General features: G+C 31.6%; 1 protein-coding gene across 50 annotated transcripts in view; it reads left to right on the forward strand.

Annotated features, from left to right (window-relative positions):
• Positions 1-16,664, forward strand: part of LOC118199817 (uncharacterized) — a 458,327-nt gene that overhangs the window by 305,315 nt on the left and 136,348 nt on the right. For 13 of the 50 annotated variants that reach the window (XR_015042670.1, XR_015042661.1, XR_015042653.1 and 10 more), the window contains one exon: positions 12,253-12,332. The exons of 29 other annotated variants lie outside the window; for them this stretch is intronic. The gene's annotated coding sequence lies outside the window, so the exon portion shown is untranslated. Of the gene's footprint in view, positions 1-11,487; positions 11,647-12,252; positions 12,333-16,664 lie in introns of all 50 variants that reach the window. 8 more of the 50 variants (XR_015042652.1, XR_015042645.1, XR_015042667.1 and 5 more) reach the window with 1 other exon arrangement.

Below are 16,664 nucleotides of genomic sequence, written 5' to 3' on the forward strand. Positions count from 1 at the left end.
ATATTTTAAACTATATCTTCATGCGCACCGCACAAAAAAAAAAAATTATCTAGAATATTACCTTTGACCTCTTCCCTTTTTTCAAGCACCCGCAATTCTTGGTACTGTTTTCAATTCGCTCAGTCTACTAAAAAAGTCTCACATCTGGGGGGGATGAAGCTGTTGCCACCCCGCTGTTTTATTTTCCAAACTGTAGCAGTAAATTCTTTAACAGGTTGTTATTAAAACCGAAGTATATTAAAGCAAGCCATTTAAAACAAGACGCAATTTTTAACTACATTTTGATACTGATTGATAACAAATTTAATAAATTCCATCAACATAATTTCATCTAAATTCTGCTATTAGCTTCAAATGATCAACTAAGAACGATACCGAACTATCAACAGGTCAGTAAAAAATTAATCTAAAACAATTAAAAATTAAAAAAAAAAAACTCTTTATATTCATATGAATTGGTTTACATTACTTTCTCTCCTTATAAGTATTTTAAGGGGCCTCAACCATTTTTTTCTCGTTCTGAAGAAGGTTTTTCAGATTGTGTCTCCTAGCTGCTAAATTGCTACAATCTTTCCTGCAAGACTCGCGCTCAAGCTGTGTATACGACAAAGTACAGCTACGTTTGAATATATGAGATTTTTTTCAAATAAAAGTGTTCACGTAGAATTAATTTATCACGGAATAAATATCATAACAAGTTTTGTTTTCCTAACGTTTATCCTTAGTATTTTGCACAATTCGTTTTACGTATATAATTTTAAGCTATGTGCCTTGAATTTCTGAGGATTCATTCTTAAAACAAGAGACTGGAATTAGAGCTTGAGGAACTGTTCACCCGTCCCCAGCACGCATGCACATAGAGAGCAGCTACATGCATGCGCGTCATGGCAGATTGCAACTAAATTCATGTGGTTGGTGATGCTAAAATGTTCACGAATCACTGGTACAGAGACGTATACATTTGATCTTTGTTCAGATGAAGAAATGTCTTGGCGTGATCTATTTTGTGAACTCCCCACTAACAGTTTACCAGCGTTATCTGAGCAATTATTTTCTATGAACTTACATATATTATAAATTTTTCGTCATAGATATTTCTCAGTATAAATTGCAGTAGGTGTACTTATTTTACATACATTTTCTTGTATTAAATTCTTATGCAAACGTCTCATAGTTCAGAAAATAATTCTGTGATTTCAAAGTGAATATTCTCGAGTTTAAATTTAGATCTATGCTATAAAAGAGTCTTGGAATGACTCAGACTTTAAATAATTAGCTTGTCGTCATCCTTTGATCACATAGCGGGGTGGGAGAGAAATTGAACCAAAGATTAAAAAAAAAAAAAAAAAAAAGGACAGACAGAGATTGAGAGAGTGAGAGACTTCGTGACCGATTTGGGCTGTGCTTTTCTATCATCGCTACGATAGATTTCATCTCCAAGTGCTATATATGCAGCAGCTGATTTCGCTGTCAAGTTGCATTGCATAACGAAGACGCCTGCCTGTTCGCAAGAGCTTAAAGAGGTTGAACAGCCTTTGTCATCGATAAATAGGCTGATAAATGTTTTTTTCCGTAATTTTTTTTTTTATAATTTTTTTTTTTTTTTTTTTTTAAATTATTAAGACTGTAACTCTTTTCGAGTGCACCAGATGTTTTCGAGGAGTAGGTTTAGAGAAACCGTTACTTCGAAGCAACTGTTTAAAAATCCTAGCGGGAAATGTGAAAAGTCGCATTGCCAATAATTCCGCTTACCATCAATTTCAAGGATTACTCTTTCTTCCTGGTATGTCTGATTTCCGGGCAGTAACATCTTTATTAGGTATGCGCAATAGTTTTATTTGTAGCAGGTAACAAAGAATTTATCATACATTGTCATTGAAAGAGCATTCATTAAATTTATCGACTGCAGATGTGACACCCGTGTGTGCATGCATTTATAGAATTTTTTTAGGGTGAATTTTATCAATTGTTTTCAGAGAAATGGCTAGTAATTGTTAGTGGCAGTGAATTTTAGACAATGTAAGTTTCTTTTCCTTAAAACATTGCAAACAGATGTGTAAATGAAAAAACTTTGTTTGATTTTTTGCATGTTGTTTAGTGCTGCGAATTCAAAGACTAAGCAATTACAAGTAATAATAACGTTTTCTTGCAAGGAGGGCTATAATGATCATCAAACAGGCTATTACAGAGGAAATGGCGAAAGAGCAGTAAGTTTTATTCACACTTCTTAGAGGCCAAAGTTGTATATATGAATTTTTTTTTTTTCTTCTCTAAAGTAAAATCTCATTCAGAGGTTGTACTATTTTTAAGGAATTTCAAAAATTGGTGGAAACATTCATCATTTATTCATTTTATAAATGTACGAGTATCTAATAGTTCTATGAACGTTCAAAGAAATATACAAATTTTTGAGTCGTTATGTTGCTGTACTGGAGCATTTATCATTCGCACGGTTTGTCAAGTACTGTAATTCTAAAAAGCACAAGAAATTTGATTTTACTTTTCCATGGTCTGATAAAGATCTAGTAATCCGACTGTTGCTATTTGATGAACCATAAGTTCTTTAATTAAATTTTCAAATTAGAACTATAGTTGCTTAATGAAAAATCAACTGAAAACGGTAAATCTATTTCTTTATAAGTTATTTCATTATTCATTTATTTCTTTACTTTGTAAGGATTATGTTAATTTTATTAACAGTTAAATTTTGAGTTAAACTTCCTTTCCTATCGCTTCTTAATTTCAACTTACGACTCCCAGCCAGAATGTAGTTTTAGAATTACGTCTGAATGCTAATGAGGAAGAGCGGTATTTAACCGCGAAGTGTCTTAGTGTGAGAGATACCAGATATTCTGGCTAGTACGGGTCCGCCTTTTAGGCTACTCTCTCGTAAGCTATTATTACGCTCCGCCGTACTTTAGGCTCCTGATAGCTTCGCAGTCAATTAGCGTTAAGGGGCCAATTCTGTTAGAATTTCGGCTATATCTTTTTAGTTAAGATTAGTTTAGTTTATTTCTTAATTTCTTAAATTGAAGCCCAAGTGTCGGCTTTATTGTACAACTGCAAGATGGAGTTTTGTTAAACTTCAGTTGGAATAATAAAATGTTATTTCACCCTTATCACTTGTTGTTTTCTACCTGATAAACTGAAGCGATTATTCGCTTACTAGTTCTTAAGATTCTTCACATTTAACTCTAACTTAAAGTACACAGTGGAGAATCCTACAACTTCATTTTAATAGTATACCTAATTCATAAGATTCACAACACATTTAACTGATGTAATGTATACTAGATTCATCTTATAATTCATCTTATAGTTTATATGAACTTAACATACATTTAAAATTTTTTCTTGAAATGCTGTTCGTTGTGCAGCATTCAGATTTATCATTCCTAAAAGAATTCTTTTTATTATTATGTCCTATGTAGCATTAGATCTCGAGAACATACAAATAATTTGTAATTTTTTGATAGGTTTTTTTATATGAATAATTTTGCATATCTTCGACTAAAAGGAGGGTTTTTACTGTTTCATTTATATAAAGGTATTTTATAAACTTATCCATTTACAACAATAAATAGTAGATAAGCAATGACAGACATTCAACTATTTAGTCTGAAAATAACTGTAGTTGAGCTGAAGCTAAACACAAAGAACAATAGAATTCTTTGAGGTAAAATAAGTCAAACGAACTCCCCTTTCACTTTTATTAAACGCCTACTATTGTGAGCGTTTGTTTCATCCCCCCTTGCCTTTCTTCATACGTCACACGCGAGACAGTTTTGATCTTGAAATTCGTTGCCGCCTCCAAAATGACAAAAATGATAAAAATTTAGGTTTTGTGCGGCTTGATTTGTTATTTTTTCGTATACTCAAGTGACAAGTAGACCCTTGGAGATAAAATAGCACACGATATGGCAACCATAATAAATCAGATCTTAGTAGTAGAAATTTAAATATAGGGGTTCAGTATGTGTGCGTGTGTGTGTGTGCATAGAAGTTGAATTGCGCAAAAGTTTCAGTTTTTGCCCTTTTCCTTTACGATTATTATCGTTGTCATTAAACTAGAGTATTACTCGTTCAATAACAAAAATTTCAACAACAGAAAAGCACGTAATAGATCAAAAGTCATAGATAAAATTATTTTGTAGTAAAACAAGCGATATCCGTGTAAATCCTTCGCCACTTCCCAATTTTTAGATTTCTAGATCTGCCAACTTCGAAAATTTTGATTTCGTATAAAAACTTCTGGTGATATGCGGTGGAAATCCCGATAACCAATGTTATTTCTGCACACATGTGCATCATATGGTCCTCTATGTACAATATTACTCGTACGTTACGCTACGCAGCACAACTTCGTTTCTAAGCAACAAGACCTCATTATTTCATCAGATAAAGTATTGGATTTAAAAGCGCCAAGCTTTCACCTTTAGTAGTCAAGGATAGTACAAAGGAGAGCAGGAAAACTCTACAATCAACAGCCGAAATAAGTGATAATATTTTGGACTGCCATGAAACACTATGGTTTGGCATCCGTTTGGTCTAAGGAAAAGCTCTGCTTTAAAGCCAGAAAAGCTTCAAGACGTTTGATGTTTTATTGAGCTAAAAATTCTTAAACGGTCTTATGTTTTCTGTGGTGCATTTCTTTCACTATTTTAGTGCATCTCTTTTACTATAATAATTTCACAACAAATGTGAATATTTTAATATAAACAAATGAAATTTTAGAAAAAGAGAAAGCGTGAAATTTTTTATTCAACAGCGAAGTACGCTTAGCGAACCCAAGAAAGAACCGAAAATTTTGGAGGACTCAAATGTACGCATCCTTCTGTGATCGATCGTAAATCTCTGTATTTATTTATTATCTGTATTTGTAGTTGACATAATCTCTGTATTTGACAGTACGAACTCTCTTGTAACGCTTGAAACCTGTGATTGTAATAATAATTAACTTATAGTGTTAATGTAGCGCAACCTACGAAACGTCTGGATGTTATTATAATTATTTCAATTGATATGAATTATACTTTTCTCCAGGTTTTCATTTACTTTTCTATCAATGATCTACAGTTCGCACATCTGGCGTTATCAAGCCCTGTTAATGATTTTTCTGTTGAGAGTGAAATCTCATTACTGCTTAGAACTAAAAGACCTGGGCTGTGGTCTGATTTTAGAAACAACCTCTGATTTTATAAGTCCCCAGATCGTCTTATAATTATTAAATAAATTTTTTTACTCTCGTAAATATCAAGAAAATTGTATAACCGAGTCATAAAATCAGTTGCTGATTCTCGATTATAGTACGCTTAGGTCACCAGGCTATTTTAATTGATTTCTTCTTGATGTATTCGCTCGTATCGTCAACTGAATCTAATTTAAGGAACATAACACTACCTATCTAAATATTTTTTATGCTTATGTAAGAATTCGGGCAAAACTACAGCTCTCAAATAAATGCTGTACGAGTCTTAATGTATTTTCGCAGACTGCAAGACACATTATCTTTGACGCAATTTGTAGCTACAAGTTTCATGTCTTTTTTTTAGGGGTGTCGTTAATTATATAGCATATTTGTAGCCTTTAATGAAATGATAATAAGGAAAATGTGTTTAAATTAAGCTTTTTTTGGGGGGGGGCAACCGTTCGGCCTTAAATATGAATTTCAATCTGGCAGTTCTTTTCTCCTGTTCTTCATTCAGAATTATTAGTAAGTAAGGCCTTTTTTAATATGTATTTTTTATAATAAAAATTTATCGTTGTTGATTTCAGTTTCTTCCATGATTTAAAAAAAATTTTCTTTTTAATTTCCCGTACACCTAATTTTTTAACATTTATATATATATATATATATATATATATTAAGTTGTTAGTTCGAAATTCCACTTTAAGTGCAGGGTTGAGACAGTGCAGTTGTCTAGTATGCAACGGCGTCAACGTCCGTTACTTTGTTTTCGTAATATTTTTCCTCTTGGGATGTTAATATGTTAATGGATATCAGATGAGAGCCACGTGGAAAGAAGCACGTACTCACACCCGCTGACTTCTTTATAAGCTTCGCTCTTTCAATTGAAGGAGCTGTTATGTTCGTTTGTTATTTCAAGATAATTTTAAGTGCTCAATAATCTAAAGCGTATTATTTTTTTTTCCATCCCCTTTATGGTGCCGTTGAATAGCAAGAAAGCTTTCTCGCATCTTTGAATTTCTTTATCGGTTCATTGAAAGAATATTTTCTGAGACTGTTTTTAATTAAAAAAGAAAAGGAAGGATTTCGCTTCAGTTATGCATATAAGAATGCGTTAAATATTTCGAACATATTTTTGCTCTGTACATTTTTATATGCATTAGTTATTTGAAACATTTAGTTTATTTATTAATTATAAGCTGTAATAAACTCTGTGTTTCATTAAAAAATTAATTAAAGTAAGAATTCAAAAAATGTGAATTAATTTATAACTGGACACTCTGTATTCAAAAATACAATAATTCAGTGGCTGATCTTTAGCTATTCATATATTGATTTTTCTCACTGAGACATTCGCTTCTTGAATTAGAGGACCTTTTCGTCTGTTGCAGCGAAACGTAACAAAAACAAAATAAATCTTCCAATTTCTCTTCCACTCTCTGTAATTCAGTTTTACAAAAGATCCTAAATCAGTTTATCACAAAAAAAAAAAAAAAAAAAAAAAAAAAAAAATATATATATATATATATGTATATATATATATATATATATATATATAAGTTTGCCATTCATGGTTCCTGACAATTTTGAAGCTATGAAGACGATTCCTTTAACATCTAACATATGTAAACTAACATGCATAAAACATAACTGTTAATGATATTCAGTAGCGTGGTTTATTTACGTTCCCTTGATATTCATTATCTTTTACGGTCCCCGTGATATTCATTATTTATGGTCCCAAAAATAATATATGGTTTAAAAATGGTTACTTGAGAGGTACTTAATTTCTACGAAATTCCTCCTGAAAGTCATCCATGAAGGCATCGTTTCCGATTGACAGATAGCCCTAGTGTACTTTGCGATACTTAAAAAAATCCATTTCAGATGCGGGGGCGCTACGAGCGCCACCCACGAAAGATGTCGCTATTTATCACTTCCTTTAACGATAGCGTTTTTGGAGTAACTGGTAAAAGCGTCAGGAGTAACTGGTAGAAGCGTCAAGCTGGAGATCAAGAAGTTACAGGTTGTATTCTCAACCGGCAGCACTGGCCAGATGAACATGCACTTCACAGTCCCTCCCCCCCACTATTGGCAAACATCACCATTAAAATATCCGACTAAACCAGGTCGGGAAGCACTTGGTTCACAATATCAGTTATAGATGGGGCTATGAGACCGACTATATCCACATTCAAACTCACTAACAACAATCCCCGTACTGGCAAACCTAGAATGTAACTGGCCGCTCATTCCTCACAAATAAAACAAATCACAATAACCTCAAACAAAGTAGCACTCCACCCCCTAATCTAACGGCAACACATGCCAACAGATTGTGGTTTTTCAACGACACCCACGGGCTCAAAACGCGGGCTCGCTCGCGACACTATGCGGGCTATCCATCAAAATATCGCACATATCAAATTAAGGTCCTACGAGGGAACTCATGCGGTAGCTCTGCGAGCTCCGGCCACGAAACATCGCTATTTATAGAACAACTCAAAATCTGATCGATATCTACTCCAAAATGACATTATTAATCCAATAAAAAGTAGCAAAGACTTTAAAAAAGATCTATTATCTTTTGGTATTAATATTCATTCTTTACACGTGTAGCGTAGACTTCTCACTGCTGGTCGCAAAATAAGAAAGCGTATTAAAAACGATTTTTGGCATGTGAAATGAAGCAAAGCAATTATTGTGGGCCCTTCCTCAAAAATACATATATATACAAATTTGGGTTACAAATAACTGAAAAAAAACTATTTTTAGTGGTGAACCGCATTTATTTGTTTATGGTTACACATCTAACGTTGTTAGACAAAGCAAGGATTAATCAATAAGATCTTAACATATTCAGCAAACCGTGAAATGCCCTCAAAAGCGAATGTTTTGGTTTTTTTTTTTTTTTTTTTTTTTTTTTTTTTTTTTTTTTTTTCCCACTGGACATAGAACTGAAAATCTAGTTCTGTTGAAGGAATAATGGATTCATCAAAATATATAGACATTTTTAAATATAGGATTGTGCCAATCTCGAAAGTCTTTGCAGGGACATTTCTTGGCTCCACGCCACAATTCAAAATCTGTCAGAAATTTCTTGTTGGAAAATAAAATTATTAGAGTGGCTTGGTAATTCACCGGACTTGTGAACAAATTGAAAACTTGTGGAATAGTCTCAAGAAATATCTTATCAAATGTACTATACGACAAAACAGCGCTCCATTAAGAGCATACTATAAAATTGTAGTTCCATATTGAATTAAAAAAATATATGGACGAGATTAGCAGACTCAGTGCCTAAGCACATTACAGAGGCCATTTGCGCTAGAGGAGCATATATTTTCAATAATTTTATTATTATCACTATCTATGAAGGTAAGTATATAACTTACAAAAAATCGCTTTGTACCATGGAGGTAGGAAAGGGAGGAGGGGCCATTCCGCGCTAGAAGTGAAGCACTGCTTTGAAGCTTGGGTCACCAGACGGGGTGTTCTTTGTTTACATTCAGAAGCTCGCTTGACAAGATTCTGATAGTATTTCGACACACGACAGTTCCATAGAAATCGAAAAAGGGACACTCTCGCATGAAAGAAACATTCATAGTGTGATGGATAATAGCAATTTGTATAGTTTACTGACATTTACGCAAAAATCACATCTTGGTTATTTTTATAACTAACAACAGCGATTTTGATTATGAATTTGTTTTATAAAATTCTAAGCTGTTGCACTACAAAAATATAGATTTTAAGAAAACTGCTAAAAGAGATCTGCCAAAATTTATTTTCTAGAAGATTTGAAAAGTTTGAAACTTGATGGCTAAATGTAAATATAAAATTATGTATGTTAAAATATTTGTAATTAGGCACATAGGTCAGATTAAGTTTTTATTAAATAGAGTAACGCATGCAAGGGCTATCTGCCTAAAGAGAGAGATGCCATCGTGGAGGAATTTTGAAGAAAAACTGACCTTTGAGTGGGTATTAAAAATAATACTTATAATTTTCATGCAAAGGCTATCTGCCTAAAGAGAGAGATGCCATCGTGGAGGAATTTTGAAGAAAAACTGACCTTTGAGTGGGTATTAAAAATAATACTTATAATTTTCATTCAAATTATATTCATATATATTCTTTATGTAAAACTTTCGGGTGTATGCTAAATTAGTGTAAATTACTTTACACGAAAAATATAGTGAATGCACAAAAATTAAAGATTTGCACATGCCGGAAATGATAAATAGGAAATATGTATGGGTATTTATGCATGTGCTTGCAAAAAGCATGTATCTGCCTTTGACAAAATACTTAAATATTCATTAAATTATTTATAAATGTATTTGAAATGAAGAATTTATTCACTTATAAACAACTGTGAAAGTACTGTGAAGAAATCTAATGATTAAATGTATCTAATTTATAATGATTATAAATGTTATCTAAATATATAATAACCTTAATATTGAATTGTAAACATAAATTGAAATCCTGTTGACAAATACGTTATAAAACTATTTAAACAAGAATTGTTCGTATTGGAAAGCAATCTGTTAAAAGGTATTGTAAAGCAAATGCTATGAGATGCGCACTTAAGAACGTAATAAAGAGTTTTGGAATATGTATTGTTGAAATGAAGGGTAAAAAAAAAAATCTGATAAGTATAATTAAAAGAATTATTCCCTTTACATTTTATAATAACTCAGTTATAAGTTTTAAATAATACTTAAAAAAAAAAAACTTATTTTATTCCCTTTCAGAAATGTTCAGAGAAAGTCAAATACTATTTAATACCTATTTAATTATTATGAATTAGCGAAATACTTATTTAAAGTATTTCGCTAATTACTAATAATTCTCTAATTTAAAATGATCCGAATAGAGCATTAATTATAAATTGACTTGCATTTTTCGATTTAAAAGATGCTTCAGAAGCCAAAAAATCATGTCATATTTAAGAAAGTATTTTAGGAAGAAGCTCTATAAATAGAAAAGAAATAATGCATAATTTTAATATTAATAATACAATAAACTTTGATCTTAATTTTTGTTCCTTAACCGAATAAAATCGAATTATCTTAATTTTTTTTTTCTAATGTAATTAACGAAAACTTGTGAAACTATTTCATTCAAATTAAACCATTCTGAGAAAACTGTCCTGTGAAAAGTATAGCATTTAATTCCGTTCAGAATGAAATGTTGTTTAAAAATATGTTGTTTTCACATACTTAGGACTCTGAAGTGTTGTAGAAAAAGAAAATATATACATTTATATGTATATTTGCGACGTAATTACAAAATATTTACACCCTAACGCGTCAAACCCCATAGAACTCAATGGTAAATGACGTAGGGATCGCCGGTGCTTCAGAGCAGGGTACGGAGAAACTTGTTTAGGGTGACTCCATCTTACTTCCTACCTCCATGCTTTGTACCAATTAATTTGCACACTGTAGTACAAACATTAACAAGAACGCAGCTGCGTTATATATTCAGTCTTCCTATAAAAACTAATACCCTAATATAATTTTGGTTGAATAGGAATAAGTTATGCGTTTTGTTTTACTAAAATGAAGGGTTTTTATTATTATTATTTCGGTAGAGCAAAAATGAAAGCGAAATTAGCGAGTACTGCTGCCTACGGAAATAAAAATAAATTCCATTGTTTTATTTTAGTGAAATGTGTTGTTTGATTAGCTATGCAAGATGATAAATTTCTTAGTTTAGTTTTTCTTTTTTGGGGGGGGGGGCTGGGGAAATTGTCTTCAAATTTGTTTTACAGAAACAAGAAAGTATCTGTATGTGTATTTTAACTATTTACCTTTATTGACATAAAACACATTCAAGGAAAAATAAAATTCCCTTACTTTCAATGTCTATGGTGAACACTTCCAGAAAGCCACCAGTAAAAGTGAGCAGTTTTTCTGAGAACATAAGTGGTGCTAAACGTCGCCTCTGACCGTCCTGATAATAAGTAATTCGACTTTGTAACAGGAAACCAAAATTGTTTGCAACCATAGATTGGAGTCATGGTGAGGACTCATTATAATTGGCTTACAGGAAATTATCTATTTATTCGAAGTTTTCGAATTTCGAGTATGCAGACGAACTATGGTCTCGCTTGTATCTATTGATCTGAGTTCTATTGTATTTAATTTGATTATTTCATAGAATAATACCTACCATTAGAACTTCGTGAAAGGCGTTATATTGGTGCAAATGGCAATTGGCGTTATATTGGTGCAAAATGAAACCGAAGTACGCTTCCTTGATGTTAAATTTTGCTTTTCTTTATCTAGAGGTGCAGTCCAGTGAAATATTCCACAAGACGTCTGTTTTTGGCGATGAATTGAATCGGTGTGTTGCACCCATCGTTGCTATAGCAACCGCCAATCAGCTCTGCGCCTTTAGGCCCAACCATGCATGCCAAAATAGATCCGTTGGATTCTTTTAGTGTGGTAAGTGGGACTGTATAAAAATATAAATAGGGCGAAAAGACTTGATCAAAGAGTTTTTCTGTTTTTCCCTGTCTTTGATAAATGAAAACAATTAGTTTACTTTGGCAAAGGAAAACAACTACACATTTTTGTGTTCTTGAATTTTTGGAGTAAAACCAAAATAGTCCAACGAATTGTAAGATCATATGAATTAAATTTTTTGAAGTATAATTTATAACTAACTTCTAGTCCTTTAATTTATTTAATTTATTGAAATTGTATTGCATGAATTAGAGAAATTGAAATACGTTCCGTTTTTTAACTATATAAGCATTGAAAAAAATTTTTTACACTGTTTTAAGATTTAATAATGCCTCTGGATTGAACATTTTCTATGTACTCAGTAATTCACGTGTCTTAATATACACATAATCAATGACGTTTTCGAATCATATATATGTATATATATATTTCGAATTATTAGTTATTTCGAAGTAATTAATTTTTTCAAATTGCTGATTTAAGTAGAATGGTTCTTGTTATTTATTAATAAAAGTCTATTGTAAAAGAATATTTGATGAATTCGTTTTAGCGCTTTCTTTACTTTTTTCCCCTTTACATTTTTAGAAACAGTTCTCTGTCCCTTTCCCCCCCCCAAGTCGAGGGTCCTAGTATCTACGGAAGCATCTTAGAATCAAATGTATAAGGTATTTGTTATTATTATTATTTTTACTGTGTCATTTCCGATTTTTATTTAAACTCCTGAAACATTTTAAGAAAAGTCACATGGCATATGAGCTTTTTCCCTTGATTTTAACTGATTATGGTAAAGCATACTAAAGCTATCTGCCTAAGGGGAGGGATGCCTTCGTGGAGGACTGGCTCTTATACACGTTACGCATGGGGAAAATGCCCATGCAGCCGGCCCGTTCGCCTGGAAGCGAAATTAGATCGGGACTACAGTGTTCAGCGATTTTAACCTTCCGCCACTGGTGGGCTTCTTATGAATTATTTTCTAATATATGACATAATGCATTTTAAATAACATGCTAAATAATATTCTAAAAATAAAATTTCATTACACGAATTTACATAAATTACACTTAAAACATTTATAAATTGCAAACATATTTCATTAAAAGAGCAATGGCTTTAAAAAGTATAACCAGGTATTTATAATATACGAAGTCAAGTATTGATCATATTTATGGATTTGTCAAGAATTTGTTATTCTTCTTCAGAGCTTGAGATGTCATTAAAACAAGTCTTTAATGGTTTAAACTTTCTCAGTTTTAATTAATTAATTAATTATTCTTTTTCTAGTTTTACACATAATGTATTTTTAGCGAAAAATCATTCTCAACTGCTGCATAGAATTCTGAAGTGTAAAATAAAATTGTCCAAGCACTTCTGTCTCTTAGCATATGTTTGCATAGTAAAATAAGCGAACATTTCATCTCTTTCTTTTTTCAGACACTTTGGCTCTTCAGTTCACTTCACGTTTCAAGTTTGCTTTCGCAGTATTTGTTTCATGCATTTACAGGAAATTTAGTAAGATTCACAATGAGATTTGAAGGCATTGTCTCCTTCCCTATATCACTTTCTTGTATGTTCTTCCAAGTTACAAATTAGAATCATAAGCATAAATTTTGTAATACATCCATAAACTTAAATTTTGTAATATATCACTCTTTTAACAGTGATGTATAGAACTTTACTTCATCAAGCCTTTAGGTTGTTCAGTGCATGTGTTTTAGAAATTTACTTCTTAGCTTTAAAAATTCAGTTGCTATGTGTCCTTTTTCTGATTTTTATGGATTTGTTCTCACAGGCGTGGTCTAGACATGCAGTTTAGTAATTAATGTATGCAAACAGATATCGATAAAATAACATGCTGCTCACAGAAAACTGAAGAGATTTAAAAAAAAAAAAATAAAATAATAATAAAAAGAAAAATAATAATAAAAAGATAGTATGAAAGTTTCAAATTACAATCTAGCCTCAAAGAAGCGGTTAGATTAAAATTTCAAAAAAAAAAAAAAAAAAAAAAAAAAGAAAAAGAAAAATCTGAAAGGGTTCAGATTTTGACGGTTGCCTAAAATAATATGTTAAGGTTTTTTTTATGCTCTCGCTGCGCCGCTCGCAGTCTACCAGTCTGCTGTTACACTCACACTTGCTAACCTTTTTTTTTTTTTTTTTTTTTTTTTTTAGTTTTTATTATCAAGCGTAATTTTTTTCGCAATTTATGCCATATACCACAGTTCAGCAGCAAAATCACAAAAAATTTAAAAGAAGCCTGCGTTTAGAATTCCCACTGGAGTGTTAAGTGTTGAAATAATTTTTTTCCCAGTCTTGTTTTACTTTATCATATAAATATTCAGCTTTTTTATTAAGATTGCTTGCAAAAAAAAATTTTTTTTGGGGGGGGTCTTCTTATATTACCGTTTTGTGTGTTAATTTTATTTATTAAATATCATGTTATTTACACTTGAGCCACATAAAATTCGATTCAACAGCAAAATCACAAAATATTTTGAAAAAGCATATGTTTAGATTTTCCGATAGGCTGTTGCGCCAGCTGGAGATAAAAATGTTTTATGTTGTCACTGCTCGCTTTTCGAATCGTTGAGTTTGTTAATTAAAAATTCATTAACATTTTATGAAATATGAAATTCAGACTTTCAGGAGCACATTTTCGGGGTGGAAGACTACGTTTTTAAAAATTTGATGGCCCTAGGAACGCGTCACTTTTTCATAATGCGACGAACATACTACATACATTTACATACATATTCTTCATTGTTTAATTCCTTTAAAAATAATACAAGATGATAATATTTGGTGGCAACAATTTGAATAGTGATTCGCCATTTATAATGGACGATGCAAAACCTCGTTTCGAGACTAATAGCCCTTTCAGGTTAAAAGTGTATTTAGAAAAATTTTTAAATGCAAAATATAATTTAAAACTAATGATTTTATACTAGTTAAGTAATATATAACGTTAGAAATAGCTGTTATTACTTATAGAAAAAAAAAATTGTCTGCTGGCTGCGTTTTAAATTAAATGTATTTCAATGTATTCAGTTAGTTGCATCATTAAAAAATAAAATAAAGATTTAAGATCCATTATTTTAAATAAAAAATGAAAAAAAAATCTGAAATGTTTCAGATTTTAAATTACGTCCAAAGGGGCGTTTTTTAACATTTTGTGTGTTACCTTTCTTTATTAAATATCATGTTCCTCGCACTTAAACCATAAGATCCAGTGCAACAGCAATATCGCAAAATAGTTTTAAAACGAGCATATCTTTAGAATTTCCGATACGCGCTGGAGATAAAAATGCTTTTTCTGCACAACGTTGCCATTGCTCGCTTTGAAATCCTTGAGTTTGTTAAACAAAAATTCGTCAAAGTTTTAAAAAATAGGAAATCGATCATAAAACAAATTTCAAATTTCAAATTTGGTCTTCCACATGCTCATATTCGTTGGAGGATTACGTTATTCAAAATTCGATGACTCTATGTACCGTTGTTTTATCACAATACGAGAAATATACATACATTTATGCAGATTTTTCATTATTTAATTTCTTCAAATATAATGCAGGACTCTAACATTTTATGGCAACAGTTTGAAAAGTGAACCGACATTTATCCGTCCGACGCAAAATGCCAAAACGAAAGTAGTAGTCCTTCGGGACTCAAGTCCCTTTGGACTAATAAAGATTCATTATTAAAAAATGAAGTAAAGCTTTAAGTCTAGATTTAAATTAAGATTAATTTTATTTAAATAAAATAAAGATTATTTAATAACTGTGTTTGCTTTTTTTTAAACTGCTTGGTTTGATATCTAATAACAGACTTATTAAATCTGAAAGATAAATTAAAGATATTATGTTTTACTGAATGGCAACACTTTGAGAATCCACTAGGCAGAGGACGCGAGGAAAATAAATTAAAGATCTTATATTTTACGCTATGATAATACATGCTAAGTGTTGCTCTTTCCAGTCTTCCTGTCTATCAACTTTTAAGGCATGATGATTTTAATTTTGGCAGGACAAGGTTAATAAGTCCGGGTAACCGAACCGACCAGCAGAAGTGACGTCACAGAAAAGAGCCGTGAACTAGGTAGTGGGCATCTTGGATCACATGACAACCGGAAATGACGTAGACAAAGTGCATGATGTAAAGTTTTTTCTAAATTTCGTTTTTACTTTGTGGCAATGAAAATGTAAATTTTTGTTCTTAGTTGCGGCAAGGACATTTTTTTCACTTTGGTGGCAACCAATCTCTTGAACCACATGTTTGGAATGACATCATTTTTGTGTTTATTTTTCCCTTCATTATTTTTAATGATTTAATATGCAATTACTTTCAATTAAAGTCTCATGATTAAATATTTATTTATTTTTAATTGATTTCATTATTTATTTTAACGAATTTTAAAGGAATTCAAACCCTTTCAATGAATTTAGAAAAGCTGTGGTTCAACTCGCAACCTCTCACATGGGAACAAAATGCACAAACCGTTAAGCCAACGGGACTTTTTAGACAAAAACCAATTATCGCTTTGAGTAGAAAAACAACCACGACGTCAGTGCTCTGGGGGGGGGACGCTATCAGTGAACAAGCGTCATTCCAGTTTGCCTGCCACCCTTGTAATGAAATTTTTAGTGCATTCTTAAGGACAACATGCTTTCGATCTCAGCCAGTCAGCGTGTTCATTTGTTGAAGTGTTATGAGCATATAGATTTCCTATGGCTTTTTAAGTCCTTATTTTAAATTAATTTTGTTGCTATTTTAATTGTAAGATTTTTCAACATTATTAATTTCCCTTTTCTTATTTAACAAGCATATTTGTTTCCTTAATTTTTTCCCTCACATTCTTACTAAATTATATATATATTTTAAGGAAGAGGAATGTTTAAAAGCTATTGCTAAAAAATACATTTAACACTATGGTTCCTTAGCAAAAATGTAAAATCATGTAACAACAACAAACAATACTAAAGTAGTAAAAACTATCGCGTAAA

This window comes from Stegodyphus dumicola, chromosome 8 (genome assembly GCF_044657685.1).
Source record: "Stegodyphus dumicola isolate Sdum_Otavi_A_Nest chromosome 8, ASM4465768v1".
Lineage (NCBI taxonomy): Eukaryota > Metazoa > Arthropoda > Arachnida > Araneae > Eresidae > Stegodyphus > Stegodyphus dumicola.